The sequence below is a fragment of the Diabrotica undecimpunctata genome, chromosome 4 (assembly GCF_040954645.1).
Source record: "Diabrotica undecimpunctata isolate CICGRU chromosome 4, icDiaUnde3, whole genome shotgun sequence".
Classification (NCBI taxonomy): domain Eukaryota; kingdom Metazoa; phylum Arthropoda; class Insecta; order Coleoptera; family Chrysomelidae; genus Diabrotica; species Diabrotica undecimpunctata.
Genome location: NC_092806.1, coordinates 115096724 through 115121677, shown reverse-complemented (window position 1 = coordinate 115121677; position 24954 = coordinate 115096724). Strand labels below are relative to the sequence as shown.

Below are 24954 nucleotides of genomic sequence, written 5' to 3'. Positions count from 1 at the left end.
AGGTGGAATGAGATTTACTCGGAGTTACAATAGATTCAAGACTTACCTGGAACTAATATCTAGAGCGAATAACAAGAAGAGCGGTGACCATTTTAATGGTGGCCAGACGCACTCACGACAAAACATGGGGTTTTAAACCGGACATGATGTATTGGATATACAGCATGGTGGCCAAAGGTGCAACAAAGAAGTGCAAGTGAAGTTAAACAAGGTTCAAAGGCTTGTTTGACTCAGCATAACGGTTGGTATAAGAAGCACTTCAAATGCAGCAATAAAAACCCTATTAAACCGTCCACCGAGAAACTAAATTCCTGTAACTGACTGTATACCAGGTATCACAAAAAATTTATTAAAAAATTCCTTTATAAAATGTATATATTAAAACACCCTATCGGGCTACATCACAGACCGTTTTCGGAACTAATATTCCATTATCAGTGTTATCCTAAAAGTATAACCACTTTAATTAAAGCAAACATGAAATTTAAAACTTTGATCAAGGTCAATACAAAAATGTGGTTAATACTTACTGGATGTACATGTTTTGAGCCACTAAATACTTGGGTAAAAATCCTTTAAATGTTGTTAAATTAAATTTGAGTTACATTATTTGATTTTATATACTAGGATGTTTAAGTTACAACAGGAATAGATAACAAAGTGTCTACAAGGACATGTTCATAGCAACTGATTGAAATGGCAATAATGACATGTTAGGACGCAAGTCGGAACAAAGCAGTCAATGTAACTTGAGGTATTTGTCTGAGTATGACAGTAACTAGCAATATTTAAAAATTGAATATGTTTGGTAAAGTTTGGTAAAATTTTGTGGGTACTGGTAGGCAACCAACTATACAGATATTTGAATTCAGTGGTTGTGAGCCAAAGATTTTTATAAAAGGCCCTTTATGTTTTTTTAACATTTGGTACCTGGAATATGGAACACAGATAAGTTGGGTACTTTAAATTTTATTATTGCAGAGTGAAATGTTAATTGATGTGTTTGAGAGTGCTATTGAGATGGAGTGTGGATAGAATAAATTTTGTAATGTACTGGTCATATAATACTTACCTTATAACTTAAGTAGAAAAGGCCCTATATGTTAAAAATCAACATTTGGTACCTGAGAAATGTAAGAAGTTTAAGTTATAAGTTCATGAGCATAAGGTGAATAGATAAAGTTAATAAAATGTTAGTGTGTGTTGACATAATATGTAAAAACAACAAAAGTTGATGGGCTATAGGTGGCTCTGTTTAGCTAAAATTATAATATTAGTTCAGGAAATGAAGCTCGAAAAAAGTTAAAACCTCGCAATTTTTTCGTCCTGCATGGATTGAGTTGAAATTTTAACAGAAGGTAGGTGATAGCCCAAGGATCAAAATCTATATCGAATCGAAGTGCGCTGAAGGGTTTTAGGGGTGAAAACTACCCCTAATTTTCAAAAATTATTAAATAACATATTAAACCTGAATATGGGTAAGATTTGGTTTGAATTAGTTAAATAATGATTATTTTATACTTTTGAATATAGTTCCATCATATTTCAACCCTTAAAAAGCAACCCTTGTTAGAGATTAATGTAAAAAAATTACTAATTCTAAAAAAATGATTTCGCCTTGGATCGATTTGGATAAAAATTTGGATTTAAGCTCAACTCACCCTCTGCTTTATAGTTTATGTCATGTTGATGAACCCTGATTGTTCTTAGGGGTGAAAACTACCCCCAATTTTCAAAAATTGTAAAATAACTACAAATCTTAAGATGAGTGAAATTACATGGTAATATACCAATTTGCACATGGTTTTCAAATAAATATTACAATGTGTATATTATTTTTCATTATTTTAATATATACATTATATACGTTAGCTGCTTGACATTCTTTTTTTAAAGTTTTCGATCCATTGACTAGCATTTAGGCATTTTTATAGAGAATTTTTCAATTAAAAGGTTTTTAGTTATTTTCCTATATTTTTAGTTTTTGATACTTTTTTATAGGTAAAAGTTGCTGGTTATATTGGTTCTTCTAAATACACCTTATACACCAAACACTAAATTTTTACCTTCATCCAAATAGATCATTCTCATTTCATTACGTTGTTGTATTCATTCATTTTTTTTGGACCTCTTTTTTTAATAATTTTTTACTTTTGTAAATGTATTAAACTGCGATCTTTTCTAGGAGCTTATCTAGGAGCAAATTAGAATAATAAACAATACGCATAAACTATACATAATACGTTATCTAATGTTTATAACCCAAAAAAAAATTACAAAAAGACTTACCAAAAAATTCGTTGTTTACAGATCTGAAACAAACGATAAATGATTTCAATTAATAAATTCAAGTTAATAAATATTATTATTTTTAAAATAAATGTAAAAAATTATAATGTTAATTATATGAGGTGCATGAGGTATTGATATACAAGATGGCCAAAACATCGAGGAAATGGGTGAAAATGATATGTACAAATATCTCAGAGTAAAACAAGCGCGGAAAATTGACCATAAACAAATGAAAATCGAACTAACTTTGGAGTTCGTACGAAGAGTAAGACAACTAAATCGGTCATATCTTAATAGTAAAAATTTTATTAAGGCATTAAATACGTACGCTTGCTCCGCGCTGGGGTACACATTTGGTATTATAAAGTGGTCAAAAACGAATATAGAGGGTCTTCAGCGGTAAGTAAGAACACTTCTCACAAAGTCGAAAAACACTATTCACGCAGTGCAGTAGAGAGAACAACATTACCGCAGTATCAAGGGGGAAGAGGACTTATGGACATAGGTGAGCAACTGGATAAACAGGTCACTAATTTAAGAACTTATTTTCAGGTACAGGCTGAGACATCTACTTTACATCGGGCAATTTGCGCAGTAGATGATACAATGCCTCTTAAACTAAGGGAACAAGAAATGCGCATAAATCATCTGACTAAGCAAGAAAAAATGCGCACCTGGATCGGTAAACCTCTGCATGGGCGACATCTCAATGAGATCAACCAAGAATATGTCGACAATACAGCGTCGAACTATTGGTTGACATCAGGAAAGATGTTTCTCGAGACGAGGGTTTCCTACTCGCCATTCAGGATCAGGTTATTCCAACTAAAAATTACCTGAAATATATTGTCAAAGATCCCCAAGTCCAAAATGACAAATACCGATATGGATGCCAAGCGTTTGTCGGCATTGATTATAAAGAATGTCATAACTCAGTAGGAAAGATTATCCACCAAGAACTAGCTCAAAAACTTTGATTTCTCCAAACCGACCATCTTCCTTATTATCAATACGTTTCTGACAGAATGCTTGAAAATGACAACTACAAGCTATATTGAGACCGCACTGTGCTTACAGACCAACCAGTGGCACATAATAGACCGGATATCATAGTTAATAAAATTACTAGGCAAACAACACTTATTGATGTGGCGATACCCAACACCGATAATTTACGTGTTAAATACAACGAAAAGATCGTCAAGTACAGAGATCTAGAAATACAAATTAGCGAAAATGTCTGTTATTCTATCTACTACTGGTGTTATTCCCAAAAACCTTCTAGAGAACATAAAACAGCTGGGTCTAAATGAACATCTCTATAAGATCATGCAGAAAGCTGTACTCAAGCTGTACATACCAAGTCACCTAGGACTCGATAAAACGGAAAGAGTCCCACCAGAGTTCAATCCTTTTGATACCTTAGGTATCTGGGATGAGTGAATTTTCCCCTTAGAGGGAGTGTGAGCCGTATGGCTAAATCTGGATAAAAGCAAAAATGAATACCCAAAGTTATTTGTTATTAGGTTATGTCATTTCAAAATTGACATACTTGGCCTCGACCTTGTAGGCAGCATGTAAATGGCTGAAAAAAATCTGAGGGTTGTGTTTTTATCATAGGAATATCAAATTCTGGCTGTTTTGTATATGTTTTTGTGTCATATATTTGTATAAACTGCATCGCAATTGTGATTGTGTAACGTAAATTGTGCAACGTAGATTTGTGTATTGTGTGTTGCATATGTATTGTGTATAATATTGTGGCTGATGTTTTTCGATCCCCTTATACTCCGCTATTGTTGGAGTAACAGGAAGTTGAAAAACCTTACCTACAATCTTATACACAATATATATGCAACACACAACAAACAAAACACAAATCTACGTTGCACAATTTAAAAAAAATTTTAATATACAAAATATTTGTAATTTTACTATTAATAAAGATATAGGGTGTCAAATCGAACACTGTTTTAAAATAAAATTGGTCATATCTTGTAAAATACTCGGTTTAAGGTAGCATAATCTTATATGTGGGGAATTAATAAGAACTGTTCTACAGAAATCTGTAGAACTATTAGGCACATCCAAACTAGGAAAGAAATATGAACTACCATATTTCAATCATATTTTGTTCTTGAAACGATACGTTCAATTAATAATACTGTATTAATTACACATTAATATAATTAATTTTAATAATATTTTCAAGGTAGAATTTAATACAAAATAATTTAAAGATTTATGTTACTTTAGATACAAAATCCTAACGCCATCTGAACAAAGAAATCTGAATGAATTAATTTTGTCTAAAATTGTTAAATATATAGTTTACTGTAATTGTAAGGTAAGATCAATGACGTATAATATAGATTAATTATATGTTACTGGGTAAGATAAATATACACTTACTATAAAAATAAAATGACGTTTACCAAACGTCAATACTCTACCAAAATAAAATAAAATAAAAACTAAATACGATTAAATAAAATTAAATAAAGGTAAATTAGAGAATATACGATACATCATTGGAAAGGAGAGGCGATAGCGAATATGTTGAGACAGAAAAAACACATTGCGGCATTGCTAAGAGGGCAATACATTACATCTCTTTTGTGTTTGGTCCGATTAGAGCGTATAATACGTTAAATGAAAGGGAAGGATATCACGAATATACTAAGATAGAAAAAACAAACAAAGCGACTACCAAAAGAGTACCACACAGTCTCTTCATTATTAATGAACGTATAGTTACATACGAGATGTCATAGGGCACTGTGCATACAAATAGTTTAACTAAAAGACAAATTTTGATTTATTGACTTAAAATTTATTGACTTGAAGAATGCCTCTGGCTGTATACAAAATAAACAACTAATCGATACCTAACATGGCAAAAAAAAACAAACAAGGCAACTACTAAAAGGACACTACACAGTATCTTCATAGGGCACTATGGATAAAAATGGATTTACCATAAGACAAATTTTGATTTATTGACTTACAGAAGGCCTTAGGCTGAGTACAAAATAAACAACTGATCGAATCCTTACATACGACATAGCAAATAAAAAGGGAGGATATAACAAATATATTTAGATAGAAAAAACAAATAAAGGGACTACCAAAAGGGCACTAGATATCGTTTTCATTATTATTGAACGTATAGTGACATATCAGATGACACTATGGATGATAATAGACATATTTGCTTTATATATAAAGCATAATGTAGATATAAGGTAAATTTGCTTTATCGGCCTGAAAAGGACCTCTGACTGATTACAAAATAAACAACTAGGCTAATACTAGCATATGACACATCAAATCAAACGACGTGAGACGTATAGTACATATAATGTATCGTGCCATCAATAGCCAATATATGTATATATACAGTGTATAGTAAAAAAACCATGATGTCAGGTCAGAAGTGCACCAGATCATACTTTATATTTACTTGGATTATATGCAAAAAGTTTATTATTTTAAAAATTTAGTGACTGACTGTAGATGACAATTGATTGGATCCCCCGTCCAATGCCTTGGAAACCTAATCCGTTGCCCTTTAAATATTACCGTTTTACTCAATAAAAGTGTAAATACTTCAAAAATTAATAACTTTAAGCCTATAAAACCTTATACAAACTCTTCGTATTTTTAAAAAAATATATTAAAAAATGGTTTAATATTCAGGGTGTTCCATTTAAAAAACACAACTTTGGTACATTCGTTGTTCTGAGTGGCCCTGTATAATCGAAAATAATTTTAAAATATAGACGTCCCTGTTATACATCAGTTTTGTTTGAAATATTTTTTCTATACTTCACAGTTTAGCCATAATCAAAGAAATCCAGAGGTTTCGCGCACCCTGTCTATACAATTCTTTTCAATTCTATTCTTGAAAATGTAGCTTGGACGTCAAATATGCTCATCATGAACGAAATTTGTCATTTCGAACGACACCATTTTCAGAAGAATATTTATATAAATAGAGAAATGTTGAAAATTTTTAACAGACGAATCAAACTTAAAAATATAATGCTGTTCATCTTATAATTATTTTGCACAGTAAGTGCAATTCAAGTCACAGTTTGCAATTTTTTCTTCAATTCTTTAGATTGATGGACTATTAGACTATGCATGAAACAATCAATGTTTGAATAAATCGTGTAGGGTATAATTTAGTTATTGTATTTAACATTATTCCAGTATACAAAAAGGCCAATATAAATAATACCATACTAAAAAAATCTTATACTTGAAACTTGATTATGCAATTTTAGTTGCTAATTATAAAGGCAATTTTATCTATCAATAACTTCTTATCTGATTGGAACTATCAATACATCAACCGTTTTAATTGATTTTATTTTGTCACTAACGATCTGATTGACGTGTATATGTAGGTTAAAAAAACTCACATGTTTACATATGTTTTTGGGGTACTAGCGAGATATTTTCCGTGTAATGTGGAGGTGCTTTGTAATGAATTGTTCTTAACATCAAGGTCAATGTTAAGGAATTGATTTGTTGTGACAGGCCGGTCATTCCCACAAGACCTTTCATTTTAATTTTCATATTGTGGGTAGATATTAACCAAAAGATTTTTTTAGAAATTAAGCATTATTAAGAAACTTACTTTTTGTGAAGGAAAATATAATTTTATATTTACGTTTGATACGTTTGAAATTTTCAAGCAAATTTTTCTTTTTTTAGTTTGAACGTTTCGAACATTTTCAATTCAAGGAAAATGTTCTCAAATAGTAAATAGTACGAGATCTCGCTGCAAGATCAGTACGTTCATAACGTAGTTAATCAATAGAATAGGAGAATTCATTGATAACAAGTTGTCAGCCAAAAAGTGCTGCAAATAGTTTTAATTCAATTAATTCATTTTTGAACAAAAATATTTTTTCGTTCGTTTATTTTTTGAATAAAATACGATGCTCATGACGTATATGGATGTTGTTTTATATAAAATTAAAGCTTATTTTTTTAGTATGATGATAAAACGTTGCATAAGAAAAAATGGTCCCAAATTAGGGTTGCCAACTATTAAAAACACGAGGTATCAAAGATAAAGTAAAAGACAGCTAGCGCGCAACGCCACAGGTGTGACATGGCTATTGTCTGAGTTTTTCAAGCATGCGTCAATAGATAGTGTTAATACTATACATAAACGGTGGGCCAAATTTATTTGAAACCCATTTAGAGTTTAAATGACTTTTTTAGTTTTGTTCCGATTTTGATGAAATTTAAAATCTATATCTATAGAGCATATTTAAATTAAAATGTACAATACTAACGGAGAAACTTAGGGGGGTCTAAGTAAGGTTCATTTTTATAAAGGCTTACTTTAAAGGTAGTTGTAAACAGCAACCTGTTAACATTTAAATACAAAAATAAGTATTAGTATTAATTAGTAAGTATCCGGAAAGATTACTATTAAAATCGTATTAAAAATTTTCAAGAGTTTGGAGCAAAATTAATGATATTCCAAAAGGGCGTATTTAGTAGTTTTATTAAATTAATTTTTTTTATTTAAAAGGTAATGCAAATTGTTTAACTACAAAAACAAATTACAATTAATTAACTAAATTAATTATGGACATATACGGTAAAGAGACAGTGATACTCGAAGTGATACAAATAAAGCTAATTAAGAAGAACGTGGAGATAATTATAACAGGAGACCTTAACGGCAGAACCGGAAGGAAAGAAAATGATGTGGGGAGATTTGGAGAGGATGAACAAAACGATAACGGAGAACGTCTGATTGAATTATGCGAACTAAACAACCTAAAAATCACCAACGGATTCTTCATACATAAAAATATTCATAAATATACATGGACACAAGAAACACGAAAGCTGAAATCGATAATAGACTACATAATAATCAAACAAGATACCACAATAAAGATCAATTATGTGCGATTCAGAAGAGGAGCAGAATGTTAAACGGGCCATAAACTACTGACAGCAAAAATGGGCATTAATTTGAAACATAACAAGACCCCCTCTACGAGAAAAACAATACAATACAGAACTACTCCAAGAACAATCAATAAGAGAACTATACCAACAACGTCTAGACCAAAAGCCTTTTGAGCATTTTGAGCCTTATTTTGGTCACTATTAAGTTGTGATCTGATCCTATGTCGGCACTTGGATAGGTTTTTGCGGATATAATTGCGTTCCTGTATCTTTGTCTAACTAATACATAGTCTATTTGGTTTCTTTCTCAATTATCTCTTCTTTATCTGCTGGTGACTTATAGGTATATGACTCTTTCGCATTCTGAATAATGTATTAGCTATAACAAAATTATCGTTTTGGCAAAATTCGATAAGCCTGGCATCCCTTTCGTTTCTGTTGCCCAGACCATATCCTCCTGTACATTCTTCTACTTTTTCTTCCCCAACCTTTGTTGGGGTTTTGTTTATTTTGGGTTTGTTCTGGATTAATTGTAAGAGTACAATTCTGTTGGAGTATGGAGTGAAATCGATTACTGCTTCATCAATGTTTTTATTTAATATTATGCCGACACCATACCTGTGTGAACCGTCTTGACTTCCTGAATAAAATATTGTTCTATTGTTGATTTTTATCTTTCCTGAGTCGGACCATTGGACATCGCTGATTCCTAAAATATCTATATTCAGCCTTTCCATTTCTTTATCGGCATTATGTACTTTTCCAGCTTGATGTAGACTTCTAACATTCCAAGTTGCTACTTTGCAAGGTTTTCGCATGTTGACGACCGGGAAGGTCTTGCAGTCTTGTGAGTTTACTCCTCTGCCGGATCTTGTTTTCCGAGTTTCATGATCAGTAGAGTGTTTGGTTGTATTTTTAGTCATGATGATTAACTAGGGATGCTCTATGAGCCTTTAATGCATTAGTTTCCTGATGCCTTATGCATCTCCACGCCGTTGACCATGTCTGGTTCGTCCGCCTTTATAAACGATTTTCCATTTCTAGGACAAGAAGGTGCCCTTCCACTTATTGACTCTTCCACCCGAAGCTGTCGGTCAGTAAGTGTGGGATTGCTTATACCGGCAATCACTCGGACGCCAGAGCCTCGTTTGTTATCTAGCAGAATGTACCGGATGATCATGATCTAGATCATCTCACGGGCAAGTGAGGTTGACATTTAAATAGGAGAGGCTATGTATTGCGCATCACTATCCCTTATATTTCCTTCTAAAAGTCCAAGTTCCATCTAAAGTCATCTAAGTCATTTTTTCGTCTCAGTGATGGTTTCACTAGCAGTATCAATGATGGGAAAAACAGAAATTTATTGTGTAAACGCTGGTGTTAAAATAAATTCTGGAATTTATCAGAGAGATATTTAAGCAATATGCTCAAATTAGATCTCTGACGTAGATAATAACGTGCATCGGAATTTATACTGCACCAACTATACATTACTTGTTGGTCCTTTAATATTTGCACCTTTGTACTAATTTCAAGTAGGTAAGTAATCATACCACATGTTTTTTATTAACAGTCAAAATTTAACCCTTTGGTTTAAATTTAAATTAAAACGTTTTGAACAAGTTTGTAATCCTTGTGGATATTTTCATAATTATACCAATTACATTAGTTACCAAGTTTCACACTTCATTGTAAGTTTTGTTTTTAACTATGGTATATACCCAACCACTGGAATTTTCCCTTTATAAGATATGTATTTCCATTATAAAACTATAAAATTAGAATATCTCAGAAATTAATAATTTTATAGTAAAGGGGTGCCTTATAAAACAAAAGAACATGCTTTGATATGCAGAAGGTGTAGTGTCATCTTAAAAAATTGCAAAAATTATGTGTTTTTTGAACTCGCTCCATACTAAATTGTTAGCAAAGGAAGAAGAAAAATAGCACCCTATGCTAAAAAGACCAACATGAAAAATTTATACTCGCAAAAAATTTGTAAGGATTTCTGTATATATGATGTACAGGACGTCGCGTCGTATATAATTGACCATAACTTTTGAAATAGCTACCCCTTAAAATGTGGTGTACCGTCGCATTCTTCGTATATCCTGGACCGAACATGTCACCAACACAGAGGTAATCCAAAGAATCGGAAAGGAGAAAGAAATCGTGAATTCAATTAAACAAAAAAAGCTTGAATATCTAGGCCACATATTGAAACACGATAAGTACCGTCTACTGCAATTGATTGTCCAGGGAAAAATAGACAGTAAGCGAGGGCCAGGCAGGAGAAGACACTCGTGGCTCCAAAATCTGAGGAAGTGGTTCGGGCTCACATCAGTCGAACTATTCAGAAGCGCCGCAAATAAGATCAGAATTGCCATGTTAATAGCCAACGTTCGCAACGGACAGGGCACTTGAAGAAGAAGAAGACCCCTTAAAAAATCTTTAAATTGGAAATAAGAGTTGAGATGAGCTTAATCTAAATTTGAAATAGTAGGTATTTAGTCTGTTCCATTAAAAAACAGTATGTTTCGTTCACCTTGGTAATATATTACACCCTTTAGATACGAGAACAAGTTTGTAAAGTGACTATAAAATACCTAAAATTGTTGTAACTATATTTTTTGAAATCTTCTATAATAATATACATATCTTACTTTAGCACACTATTGAAGCACCTTGCAGTACACAATTACAATAATTAAAAAAGTAAAATTCCTTAAAAAACCATACATCAATTCTTGGGACTCCATGTGACACCCGTCATTCCTGAAATTATTGATACGCTGCATCAGCGAATAAAAAATGTTACTGAAAGAACGTCATTGAATTACATTGCCAAAAATAGTTTAGAACTTGAGGTTTGTACAATGATTCAATACATCATCAATCATTCCGTTATATTTTTATTAGTTCCGTCATTACATCACACAAATACACCTCTAACCATGCTGTTGCCGTCTTCATTATGCAGAAAGTGCGGTCTTGAAATAGTTTTTGGTTATTTCGCTCATTAAAATTTCTATTAATCAAACAGCTGATTCTTAAGTGACGGTTCATTTTCATTTAATAACCAGTTTCGGTTATATATTCGTTATAATATGGGAGAGTTTGTTTTGTTTTTAATTTAAATTTTCAAGATCAGATTGATGATCGATAACAGAATGAAGGATTATTTTAACATTTATTTTAATATGTAATAAATGTAGCAAAATAATTACAATGATACATCGGAAACCAATTTTATTTATAACAACATTTTACGACAAATCCTTGATCTAGTATAGAAAGACTATATACACCAGTCTATCTGGGAAAAAATCAATGATTTCACGTAAAAATCTTACACAAATATTTGAAGGTTCTGAAAGATATATTATGAGGGGTAGCTAATGAAAAATCCGTGAAGACGTACAGTTGATTTTGCTTTGTTTTTGTTTTAAACAATGTTAAAAAGTGAAAAAGTCATTTTTTTGCCTATAAAACGTTTATTATGCAGTTTAGAGAAAAATGGTTCAAATAAAAATTGTAGATCTTAAAACGTTCTTCAATTTGCGAGACACTTCTAGTCTCAACTTTTCTTTGGCAGTATTTAACGAGTACTAACGTTTAAACGGGTTATAACTTTTTACTCCTTCACTGCATATGCTATCTATAAGTTGGATCAAAAAACTTATATCTTCATTTAGAAACCTTTCAATTTCCAGCTCTTTGTTCATACACAATGGAAGTATGATTTTGAGAATAAAACGCAATGATTTTAAGAATAAAATGCTATCTTGATTCCTGTTGGTAAGAGAAGGCTCTGTTTTTTTTTGGAAAGTGTGTTTTTCACCACCTTCTGATTAAGCCATGGCAGATACATATAAGCATATGGCATAAACAATATCAAAGTTATTATAAATGTTTATAGGCTAAAATATCAACCCTTTTTCAAACGGTTTTTTAATAAAATTATTTTTTCTGGGTGTGTGACCAATCCAACCCCACTTTCTGGACTTTATTTGATGTTTTACCCTTTTTTGTTTGGTCAGGTGTAGTAGATCTTCGTTTCTGATAATGTTAGGCCAGAAAATACGAACATTTCGTCGTAGACATTTATTAATAAAGACCTGCAGTATATCTGTAAGGGCTTTTGTCACTTTCCAGGTTTCACATCCGTAGAGTAGAACAGACATGACATTTAACTGTAATATGCGGATCTTTGTCCTTATAGTATACTTGCCAGATCTCCAAACAGGGTTGAGCATGCTAAATGCTTGTTGAGCTTTTCGTATCCTCATACGAATATCGTCCTCTGTAGCTCCGCTTTTTGTTACGACACTTCCAAGATACGGAAAGTTTTTCACATTTTCAATCTGCATGTTGTTGATAGTAAATAGCGTGTTTGTTTTTTGTTTCTTTGTTTCTTGCATTTACTCTCATGGATTTGGTTTTACTAATATTGATTTTCAAACCTACTTTACTGGCTTCAGTGGAAAGTGTTTCCAACCTTTGTGCAAACAGGCAGATATCGTTGGCGTATTCCAGAGCACTTAGGCGTATGGTTAACGTCCATTGCATCCCTCTTGTGTCGTTGTCTAGTTTGGAGAGAACATAATCTACTGCTATGTTAAAAAGAAACAGAGAAAGCATGCATCATTGTCTGACTCCAGTAAGCATGTCAGATTAGTCGCTGTTGATTCCATTGTGTGTCACGCTGCATTTCGCCTTAGTGTACAGTGACTTTATAATGGAAATTATTTTATGCGGGATGTTTCTTAGCTCTAAAATTTTTCATAAAACAGCATGAGATAAACTGTCAAAAGGCACGCTCAAAGTCAACAAAAACCATGTATAGGGGTGTGTTCCATTTAACCAATTGTTCCATTATTACCCTCACAGTATTAATGTGGTCTATTCAGGAGGATTCTGGTCTAAAGCCTGCTTGACCAGCTCGAAACGCAATCTTGTTTTTTAATCTTTTAAGTATGATGATAGTGAAGATTTTATTTATTGGGGAAAGCAAGGTTATTCCTCTCCAATTTTTGCACAGTGTGAGGTTGCCCTTTTTTGGAAGCTTAATAATGTTACCCCTTTTCCAGCCCGCTAGAATGCAGTTTGTTTCCCACACCTCTCGGATTATGGGGAGCAAAAGTTCTTCAGCAGTTAGATGCGGATCAGTTTTAAGTATTTCGGCAGCAATGTTATCGATTCCCGGAGACTTGTAATTTCTCTGAGATTTGATAGCTTTTATTATCTTCGTTTTGGAAGAGGCCTCGCAAGATATACGCAAGTCTACATTCTGCGGGTTTTCGACAATTTCATCTTCGTTTTCCCTGGGCGTGCGTAGCATCTCCTGAAACAGCTTTTTCCATCTCTCTACTTGGTCATTTGTTGTAATAAGTAATTCGCCTGTCTTTGATCTTACAATGTTTGGAGCCAATTTTTGTTAGTCATCTAGTAACTTTGTATAGCTCTCTAGTTCTGTTGTGTTGTGCAGCTGTTTTAGCTTGTTTTGTCAGTTCTTCAGCCCACCTTCTTTTGTCTCTTCTTGCATTTCTTTTAACTGTTTTATTTATTGTGTCATATTCTTGTTGTCGGTTCGCTCTTTCTTCTACAGTTCTTGCTTGCAAAATATCTTTCTTTTGCTGTTTTCTGTCCTCGATAAGATTCCAAGTTTCACTTGACATCGATTCTTTTCTCAAAGAACCGATTGCAGTTTACAAAATACCCGTAGAGTCACTCTTTAGGCAAGTACAGTTTTTTAAATAATCGCTATCCGGGATAAACAAATCGAATACTTATAAACTATTTGCTCTATCTGGGTGATATTTAGCATACTTTAATAACACATTAATTGCCATAGTTTCAAGTAGTTAGGTATATTATATGTCGTTGGTCAAAAAACAAAGTTATTAAAAATTATAAATTACTGCTTCTTTATTTTAATTTGGATATTGTCAAAGTTACATAACTTTTTATGATCTACAACTTTTATTTAAACCATTTTCTCTAAAATTTATAAGAAACGTTGTATAGGCAAAAAATATTTTTTTCACTTTTTAAGTTAACAAAAAAAAAACAAAGCAAAACCAGCTGTATATCTTCACGGATTTCTGATCACCTACCCTTTATATAGCTTTTAGAATCTTTAAATATCTATATAAAAGTTTTACGTGAAATCAGTGATTTTTTTATGTAGAATATTTGATCAAAATATTGCAGATTCGTACCAGGGAAAGAAATGCGTGAGCAAATTTTGAACAACAGACAGATAAATAATAAAAAAGCGATGTAACAAAATATACCAATGTTGCTCTGTTTCGTAGATTACACAAGGGATTCAGTAAAATGGGAGTGCCTAACCACCTAGTTAACCTAATCTGTATGATAAAAACGATATGATACGATAAAAAAGTTAAAGTACACGGAATATACTCAAACGCGTTAAAAAGAAAAAAAAGAACTAGACAGGACTGCATACTATCTATATACTATCACCATTATTATACAACATACATTCTGAATAGCACTGAAAAACGGAAATAAGGAATTTTAAAAAATGGAGTTAACATAGCAAAAGGCAGTACCTTAGTTACTCGAAGAAAAAACACTAAACGAGCAATCTAAGCATTAACTGATGAACGAGGAATCGATTAAGTATGTGATAAAATCATGTCATTGAATATTTAGAGGTTTTTAAAGGCACACCTTTTAATAATATCCTTCTTCAACAAAAACAAAAGTATTTAAAGTAGGCAAATGTAAATAAGCAATAATAATATGTTTTATTCCGCATTAGCATCAAATGCGATTTCCATACTGATAATACGTTCATTCGAGAAATACAAATAGGATCAAGTGGCTGAGTAATCGTTTGTTTTCTTTTTCGTGAAATGGAAATGAATTATTTAGTTTTTGTCACTGCCTGTCACTAATTTCACTTGAAGAGACGGTACCACAAGAAATTTCTTCTTTAGTCTGGTTCTCATTGATATAAAAACACTTCCAGGAAGAGACGTAAGGTGTGCCTACGTTGATTGCCGTACATAGATTAAATTGATGTTTCACTGACCGTATCATGAGGTTCGAGCAACGAAAAAACGTTTATATGAATTTTATGAGCAAATAAACAGTAGTAGTCTGCATGTGTAGTACTTTTAAAATAACAATTTAACTCTACGTTATCCGAGCTATTAAGTTTTTTCATTAATTAACATGAGTGAGCCCTGATCTCATCTTCGTCTATATAAAAAGCTCTGTTTTGTTAATGAAATAATAATTATTTTTATTTAAAAAATTTAAATATACATTCGCACCCTCTTTGAGGGGTACATATACAAAAACTGAAATGATACAGAAAATATTAGCGATACCTGCAAGGATGATCGGCAAAATCATATGACGATATAACAAATACTGTACAAAGGTAATTACATGGACTTATCAACATCGTGAAATCTAGAAAGTCCACTTTTTGCATTTATGTAGACTGAGAAGACCCCATCCAGAATCCAACTTATACCTAAATAATCAACTTCTAAGCTTGGTTTTTGGCATAAACCAAATTGAATGTAGAAATAAGTGCAGCAAGGGGTTAAACATTATATACTGTATGACAAATGTCCTTTACCACAAAAATAAATTTCTACAATATAGGAAGCATTAATTTAATCTAGAGTCGACAGTTGAGGAATAATTTATATATGTGACGGATTCGACCGTTACTCGATGGATATTGCTTGATCGAGCAATACAACACTGAAAACTTTTGTTTTCAACTATTTGTCTCAAATTGTTTAAGTGAAGTAGGTAAGTAAAATCTATTTTCCTATTATTTATGTTCTGCTATAAGTTTGTTAAAGGTTCTACCAGTTTGACCGATGTAAGTTTTTGGGCAGTTGCCATATTGAAGTTTGTATACACCACTGTGTAAGTGATTTTTCTTTTGACTCTTTTTGGTCTTAATTTGTATATTTGCTTAAGTTGTTGTTTGTTCTGAAAGCTGGCACTATTACTTTTTTTTCTTGCCTGTATATAGGGTGTTTCAAAAAGGTATGTCATAAATTAAATCACGCATTACGGGGACAAAAATAAATTGATTGAATCCAACTTACCTTAGTACAAAAGTGTACACAAAAAAAGTTACAGCCCTTTGAAGTTACAAAATAAAAATTGTTTTTTTGCATTATCTGCTAAACTACTTGACATTTTGTAATAAAAATGGACACGTTACTTTCTTGTTATGAAAGCATTTTTCATACAAAAGAAACAACAAAATTTAAGAGCACAGAAAAATTTTAAGGGGGCGTATATAAATAATCTCGACGACTAGTAAGTTGCACTGACAATTTGTGATATATTGTACCTATTTACACATTCTTCTAATTACAAAAATTCCGAAAGCTAGACCAAAAGTCAAAAGAGTGTTTCTGTAACATACCGGCCAAACTTTCTGACTGCGGCCCTAATAAACTGGTTTGTTTATATCGACAGTCAATAATATCCAGTATTTCTTGTATATATATATATATATATATATATATATATATATATATATATATACTGACATTAGATATAATAACTTCATATTTTGTTTAATTGTTTTCTCTATTTAACGATATGTTTAGTGTCCAAGTCGTCCGTGGTAGGTAGATTTTGTCTTATTTTTAGTTTATATATCTGTTTTTTTTCTGGTTTAAGTTTTTCCATATCTAGTTTCGGGCTACTTTTCATGTTCTTATTGGTTTCAAATCGGCTAATGATGACCAGTTTGACTATGAGAGGTCTGCAGTGCTACCATTTATCAATCGATTTAGTACTGTTACGTTTTTAATAATAGTTTTTTCTGTTGTACGATTCAAGCAAAAAAATGTGCCTCCTCCAAGTAGTTCATCATTGTGTGTCCTGTATCATTTCTTTCACCGTATCCATATATTCCTATTCTGTGTTCTTTTTTATTTACTTTTCTTCCCAATTTGGAAATCCTTTCCGTCCATAACGCGTATTATTTCTTCGTAAAAAATGTCAATGTCTTCATTGTAAATATATAATAATTTCATTCAATACATTCAGTAGGTAATATAAGTAATACAGTGTAATAGAAATAAAAACTTACCAAAATTGTATTTGACAAGACAGTTTAAGATACTTCCACAAAAATTATTAAATATAGTTGTGTGTAAGTAAATAAATAATTCAGAATATAAATTTAAAACAAATACCGATTCTTTATATAATGCAACTGGCTTGCACTGTATCTTTCTTGTCATAAGTAGTCAAATGCAAGCCTTGAACGACATTGTGAGTCGATAGCTATGATAATTTTTAAGAACTTACAAACATATTTTACAATGTATGACTGATAAACCGTATAATTGTTGGTTGTTAAGTATTTAAAGTAATATTAGTGGTCTCGGTTCTGATACAATTGGTTCTGATCAAATGGAATAATAAAAAAACATATAAAATATATTTAAAGTATGACAAGTAACAGATTGTGCTGTAGATACCGTTTAGTGAAAAATGCATTTCATATATATAACGGAATTTCACAGCTACTTCTGCATCCCCCATCTCAACCTTCATTAACCTTCCCTATCCAGCCAATCGTTTTCTTACAGGTTTCATCCCCTCATCGTATCTTTGATTACTTTTATCCAAGTTATTTTTGGTCGTCCGCGTCTTCTTCTATTTGCAGGATGATATTTTAACGCGTCTGACCATTTATATTCTACCTGTCTCTACGATACCTTTATAAGCCTTCGGGTTATTATTCTATCGATGATCCTTTCTGTTACTTCCATCTGTTGTCTAACGTCTTCATTGCTTTCTATCTTTCAGTTTTGATAGTCTCCCCGCTCTTCTAAGGAATTCCATTTCCACTGTCTCAATATTTTCCTTATCTGTCTTGATAAGTTGGTAACACTCTGAGCCGGCTCTACAATAGACACCTGTATCTTGAAAATTTGGTTTCCCATCTAATTTTTGTTGACCAAAGTATTGAACTTAGTCTTTAGATTGTCGCTTTTCCGTTCAATATTCAACTCTGTTTACTTTTGTCAGACGTCCTAGATACGTATATTCCTTACAAGTTCTAATTCCATGGCCTTCTATTTCTATATTAGGTGCTGATTCTACAATGCATAGTATTCATTTTGTTTAAATTTATTTAAATATTCATTATTGAATATTCCTCCAGAAGTTTCCTTATCATAAATGAGATATCTTCTGAAACGTCGGCTGTAACTACTGAATCATTTGTAAGTAGTAAGATGTACAGAGAGTCTTGCTTTTGTACAGAAGATTTTAAATTATTACCTATGTCTCTGTTCCATTTTGATAAGGTGTCCGTTTCTCGGCAAACAAGTAACCACTTCTTTTTCTTCTTTGAGTGTCTCTCCTATCTAGTGTTGCCCAAATGCAAGAACAAGACGAGACTTAGACAGTCTTGGTCTTGGTCTTGCGCCAATACACCTGGTCTTGGTCTTGGTCTTGGTATTGCACTCCCGGTCTTGGTCTTGGTCTTGCAGCAAGAGTCTTGCAAGTCTTGCAGTTACCCATTAGCCTATTGCTATTTATTAAACGTTACTAGGGAAGTTTGAAGCCACGATCTAAGCGATCCGTGCCTATGCTCTAACTAACCCAGCTATCTACCATGCCCCATGAAAGTCAATCAAAAAAACACAAAAAAAACCAAATTAATGACATAAACTTGAAATCTTAAAAAAGATTGGTACGTGGCAAAAATACAAATACAGGTATCAAGGGCACATATTCTTTAGGTGAGAAGATAACAAACTATAATCCACTTATTAAAGCAACATAAATGTTATTAACAATCTTAGCTCTACTTTTATATAAAAAACTAACTTGAAAAAATAAAGAATAGGTAAGAAAACAATGATAATCAAAAGAAGTTATTTTAAATTAAGGAGATATCTACTTAATAAATACATTAATTTACCAAAATAAAGTAGTAGGAATATTTTTTTAGGAACCCGAATTTTGGTTTTTCAGGAAGAAATAGGTATTTGTAATTCTTTTTTGTGAAAAGATATTAGATGCTTCCTTAAACCTGAAGTTTTTCTGTTTTTCATTTTCATTTTAACCTTTCTATGTAGGCACAATTCAAACAAAGCAATTTGGGATGCATAAATTATTTCGAAAAACTCATCAAATTTGCTTTTAGGTCTTTTATATCTATAATTCCAACGCTCACTACTCCGATTATTTTAAAACTATTTGAATCTTTGTCCCCCATGTCAAATTGTAAACTTGTCAAATGAAGTTTAGTGATGTCGAAAAAGTACCTACTACTATAAATGTCCGTTACTATTCAATACCCTAAGTATCTAATAACAAACCGAGAATTATATACCGTTACTTCGTTATTCCAAATATTTCGGTATTTTGTTTACACGGTAAGCTACATTATCTGTTAAAACTTTTGAATATTATCGCGCTCTTTCAGCAAATTTGGTTTAACCGAATGATCTCATCGCACACTCAGCAGAAACAATGTTTAGTCTTAGGCCGATAAGATTTGTTTATTTAGATTCCTCCTAACTAAATTATAATGGGAAAAAAATTGAATTATTAAGTGGGTGTCCGTAATAATAAGTGTTATATTTTTTATAGCTAAGGTGACATATTTTTAAAAAATTTCGATACGATATTACAGTCGACGTATCAATGCAAGATTATTATATGATTAGAGGGCGGCTATAAATCTGGACAATTAATTTCAGAGCGAAGAAGTCGTCTGCTGGAAAAGAATGTACAAAATATTTTATTTTTACATATATGATCTCTGAGAACGTGTCAAATGTGTTGTTTTTAATGAATATTTTGATTGATGATTTTGATGTATGTTTATGGTATTGTTCGTAATGCGCATAAGTCCAGTTTTTTAAATTTTTATTACATATTTTTTTGCGTCTCATAGAGTATTTTAAGCATATACCCGAACTACAATACTCGCTAAAACGACACTCCGTCCTAACTGCAAGACGCAAGAGTCTCGCAGGCTTAGTCTTGTTCTTGCGTAAATCTTGCACGGTCAGTCTTGGTCTTGGTCTTGCTAAAATTAGGCGGTCTTGGTCTTGGTCTTGCGAAAACGCAAGAACAAGACCAAGACCGATTTTGGGCAACACTACTCCTATCGGAGATTGGATATCATTAGGGCGATTCTAATTTTATTTGCTGCTGTTTTGAATAATTCGTTAGTGGTACAACCAAACCACTCTCTTACATTTCTCATCCAGGACATTCTTCTACGGCCTGGATTTCTGCGTCCTTGGATTTTTCCTTGCATATATTTTGTAGGAATGTGTACTTTTGTCCTCTCATCAGGTGGCCAAAGTATTCAAGTTTTCTCTTTTTTATATTCAGTATAACTTCTGGATCGTTATTTATTCTGCGAATTACCTCTCCATTTGTAATTTTATCCACCCAACTTATTTTTAGTATACGGCGGTAGCACTACATCTCAAAGGTTTCAAGATTTTTAACATTCTTCTGTTTAAGAGTCCATGCCTCAACACCGTAAAGCTGAATACATAGCATTTTAACATTCTAGTTCGTAGCTGAATACTATAAAAAAAATAATATCACGATTACAAAATAATTTTTTCATTTTTTTAAAGGTAGACCTGGCAATTTCAATACGTCCTTTTATCTCGTGATTGTGGTCACCTGTTTCATTGATGAGGGTTCCCCAGTATTTGTAATTGTTTAACTTTTCTTTTAGGGTACCGTTTATTGCGATACTAGTGTCATGCGTTGGATTCTTACCGAAGGTCATATATTTGGTTTTTTTTGACGTTCATCCTTATGCCGTAGTTATTGCATATCTCATTCATACTTTCAACTAGATGTTGTAGATCTTCCGCTGTTCTTGCCATTATCACAGTATCGTCAACATATCAAATGTTATTGATAACTTCTCCATTGACTATTATCCCTTTGTTTGCATGTGAGAGTAACCACTAGTTTTGATTTAATTATTTAAGAAAAAATGTATAGCAAAAACTATGAAATTTTTCATTAGTATACTAATTTAATCATTTCTAGTAAGAACGTAAGATGAAAGCACTCTACATCAGTAAAAAAAATTTTCACGACCTAATTAATTTGTTTTTACTTTGTCTGGTTTGGATATTAAAATGGCTTAGTTTTCTTCTTCTTCTTTAAGTTCCATCTTCTATCGAAGGTTGGAAATCATCATGGCTATGCGGACTCTGTTGACTGCCGCTCTAAAAAGTTCTGCACTACTGCATTCAAACGATTCCCTTAAGTTCTTAAGCCAGGATATTCTTTGTCTTCCCACATTTCGTTTTCCTCGGATTTTGCCTTGCATAATAAGTTGTAATAATGCGTATTTTTGCCCTCTCATCACATGTCCTAAGTACTCAAGTTTTCGTCTTTTGATAGTTAATATTATTTCCGCCTCATTTACTATCCTTCTAGTTACTTCCACGTTTGACATTCTTTGAATCCATGATATTCGTAGGATTCTTTTGTAACACCAAAATTCAAAGGCGGCCAACTTATTCAGATGGACTTGTTTTAGTGTCCACGCTTCCAAGCCATAAAGAAGAGTAGAGAACACGTAACATTGAAGCATTATCAGGCATAGTTCTAACCTTATATGCCGACAACAAAGAAACTTTTTAATTAATGAATGATGCACGTGCTATTTCAATGCGTGTACTAATTTCTTTGGTTTGGTCTACATCTGATCTTATCCATGTTTAGTTTAAGGAAACTTAATTTAACTTTCCGTCAGGCGCGGCTGTTCAAATTGTTACAAAACAAATGTTTTGTGTCATTATGTGTGTCTCGTAAACACTCGGGAATTGTCGTCAGCAGTAGCTTCTTACCTCTCATTATTCTACAGAACCTGATCGGTCATTAGTAAATATTTTTTGCTAGAACGAAGATATTTGAATATTGTTCTGATATACCCCGCCCATTAGTGAAACAAAATTAATTTTAAAAATTTATGACATTTATTAGTTTGGTAAGTACTATTTCTTTATACTAGTACTACCTTTTCTTTTTTTTATTCAAAATTACATAATTATACTCACTCTTTCTTAATAAACATCAAACTGTTTCACTGCGCCTGGTTGGAGATTTTTTTTGTAAGTTAACAAATTTATTTTTGTCTTAGGTCGGAAATAAGCTTATAATGGCAAGTTGTAGTAAAAAATATAACTTAAAGGATCCTAAAGATGTTGAAAAACTATAAAGATTGATATTTGACGACGACGAAGAAGATTCACAGGACGATTTTGATGATGAAGAGGATACAGATGTAGGATATGAAGTCACACCTCGTGACGGCGATTTAGATACCGAGCAAGAAGCTAGAGACAATACCGATTGCGATGGATCTAAGTCAGATGATAACAACTTTTTATTTTGGAAGAGAAAAAAGTAAAGGAAAGAAGAAGAAAAAACAAAATGGAATAAAAATCCAACATCACAAAGAGTTCGTTCAAAACAACATAATCTTATTCACAAGTTATCAGGTGTAATAGGTGCTGCAAGAATGACAAAAACGCCTTTGGAATGCTGGAGTTTCATTCTGGATGACGAAATATTACTCACAACAGACCAACCAATATAGTTAAAGTGTTAAATCGCTCTTCAAAGACGATAGAGATGCCAAGTCTAGAAATATTTTTGAACTGAACGCATTTATAGGTCTCTTATACTTTGCTGGTGTTCACAGAAGTAACACACCGAGTGTGTAAGACCTGTGGGGATCCGACGGAGATGGTATTGAAAAATTCCGAGTGGTCATGAAAGATTTAAGTCCATTATGCGTTGTATGCGATTTGATGACCGCACTACTAAAACTGAAAGAAAAAAAACCGACAAAATTGCAGCAATTCGTGACATTTTTACAATGTTAGTGAACAATTCAAAGAAATCCTATAGTTTAGGATACAAAGTTACGATTGATGAGAAATTGGAAGGCTTTCATGGACGATGCGGTTTTGTGCAGTACATACCAAGTAAACCTAATAAATATGGTGTGAAAATCTACGCAGGTGGATTCCCAGATTTACTATTTATATAATTTGGACATATATGCAGGATTACAACCTGAAGGCCCATTTCGATTGAGCAATTCACCGTCGGATGTTGTTCTGTGACTTTGTCAACCTATTTATCAGACAGGATAAAATATTACTGCTGATAACTGGTTCACCAATATTCCATTGATAGATGAGTTACGACGTAAAATGCTTTCTTACGTTGGCACGTTGAAAAAGAATAAAGTCGAAATTCCACCGGAATTCCTTCCAAATAAGATGAGAGATCTAATAATAGTAGCTTATTTGCCTTTAAAAATGGGTGCACTTTAGTTTCTTACGTTCCTAGACAAGAAAAATGTGTAATTTTGGCTTCAAGGTTACATGAATATTCCTCTATTGTTATTGAAACAGGGGATAAAAAGAAGCCATCTATTATCACCTTTAACAATCACACCAAAGGCGGAGTTGACACAGCAGATAAATTGTGTGCATCATTTAACGTATCTAGAAATGTTCGTCGTTGGCCCATGATGGTATTTTTCGCTATGCTCATTATTAGTGGAATCAATGCTGAGGTAATATATTTTTTTATTTTTACCTCATATGGTTCGAAGAAGTTCAGAAGCATCAGGAATTCATATCGGCCTGCAACATCGTCTAAAAGAATTTGCCCCCTTAGAACAAGAACAGCAAACATGCATCGGATAAAGACGTTTGACTACTGCAAAAAATCTAAGAAACCCATTTGTCTGATTCACATAGACAGCTTTTGCAATATTTGCAGTCAGATATTTACAGATGAGATCCACAAGATAACATAAATGAGGAAAGGGTATAATACATAACTTAATGCTTCGAGTTTGAATTTGTCTTTCAGTTCGAACAGACGATAAAACCACATTAAGCAGAGATAAGTTTTTGAGGTAATTAAAAATCGATATTTATATTTAAATTTAAAGTTTGTGTAAATATATCGGTTTAATACTTGGAATTTTAGTGTAAATAAGTGATTTACCTCCCCTAATGGGGGAGGAAAATAACATTAAGACGCAAATGTGCGAAGTGAGTGTTGCGACGAGTTCCCCAGATATGGATATGGATAAGGATATTGAAATTGGTGCGGATTCCGGCAAAACAAGGGAAGTTAAACTGTATAATATTTCCTCTAATAATTATGATTTTCATACCTGTTGCGTTTATATAGAGAAATTAAATAATCAGAACATCTCTCGTTTACATCCAATGGTGGTGGGGGAAATTTTGTATCAAAAACTTAAAATCAAAAACCTAAAGGAAATTAAATCTATAGGAAAAAATAGAGTTAAAGTCATTTTAAAATCTATTTTGGATGCAAATCATCTAGTAACACATAATAAGTTAAAAGATGAAAATTTAAAAGCCTATATCCCTAACCATCTCTTGGAAATCAAGGGAATAATTCACGATGTAGATACGAGGTATGATACTGATTATTTAAAAAAACATATAGACTCTTCCGTTAAAATTACCGACATTAAAAGAATGCATAGAAAGGTAGATAAAGAAGGTAAAACAGAATACGTCCCCAGACGAAATATTATAGTTACATTTGAAGGAAATGTTTTGCCAACTCATGTCGTAGTTAATTTTGTGTATTTACCGGTAGAAAGATTTGTAGGCAGGGTAATACAGTGCTACAAGT

At 32.5% G+C, this 24954-nt stretch overlaps 1 protein-coding gene across 2 annotated transcripts in view; it reads right to left on the bottom strand.

Annotated features, from left to right (window-relative positions):
- The window catches only part of DAAM (disheveled-associated activator of morphogenesis-like protein), a 524757-nt gene that overhangs the window by 422365 nt on the left and 77438 nt on the right, over positions 1-24954 (bottom strand). For both annotated transcript variants that reach the window (XM_072530050.1, XM_072530049.1), the window contains exon 2: positions 2290-2312. The gene's annotated coding sequence lies outside the window, so the exon portion shown is untranslated. The remainder of the gene's footprint in view (positions 1-2289; positions 2313-24954) is intronic.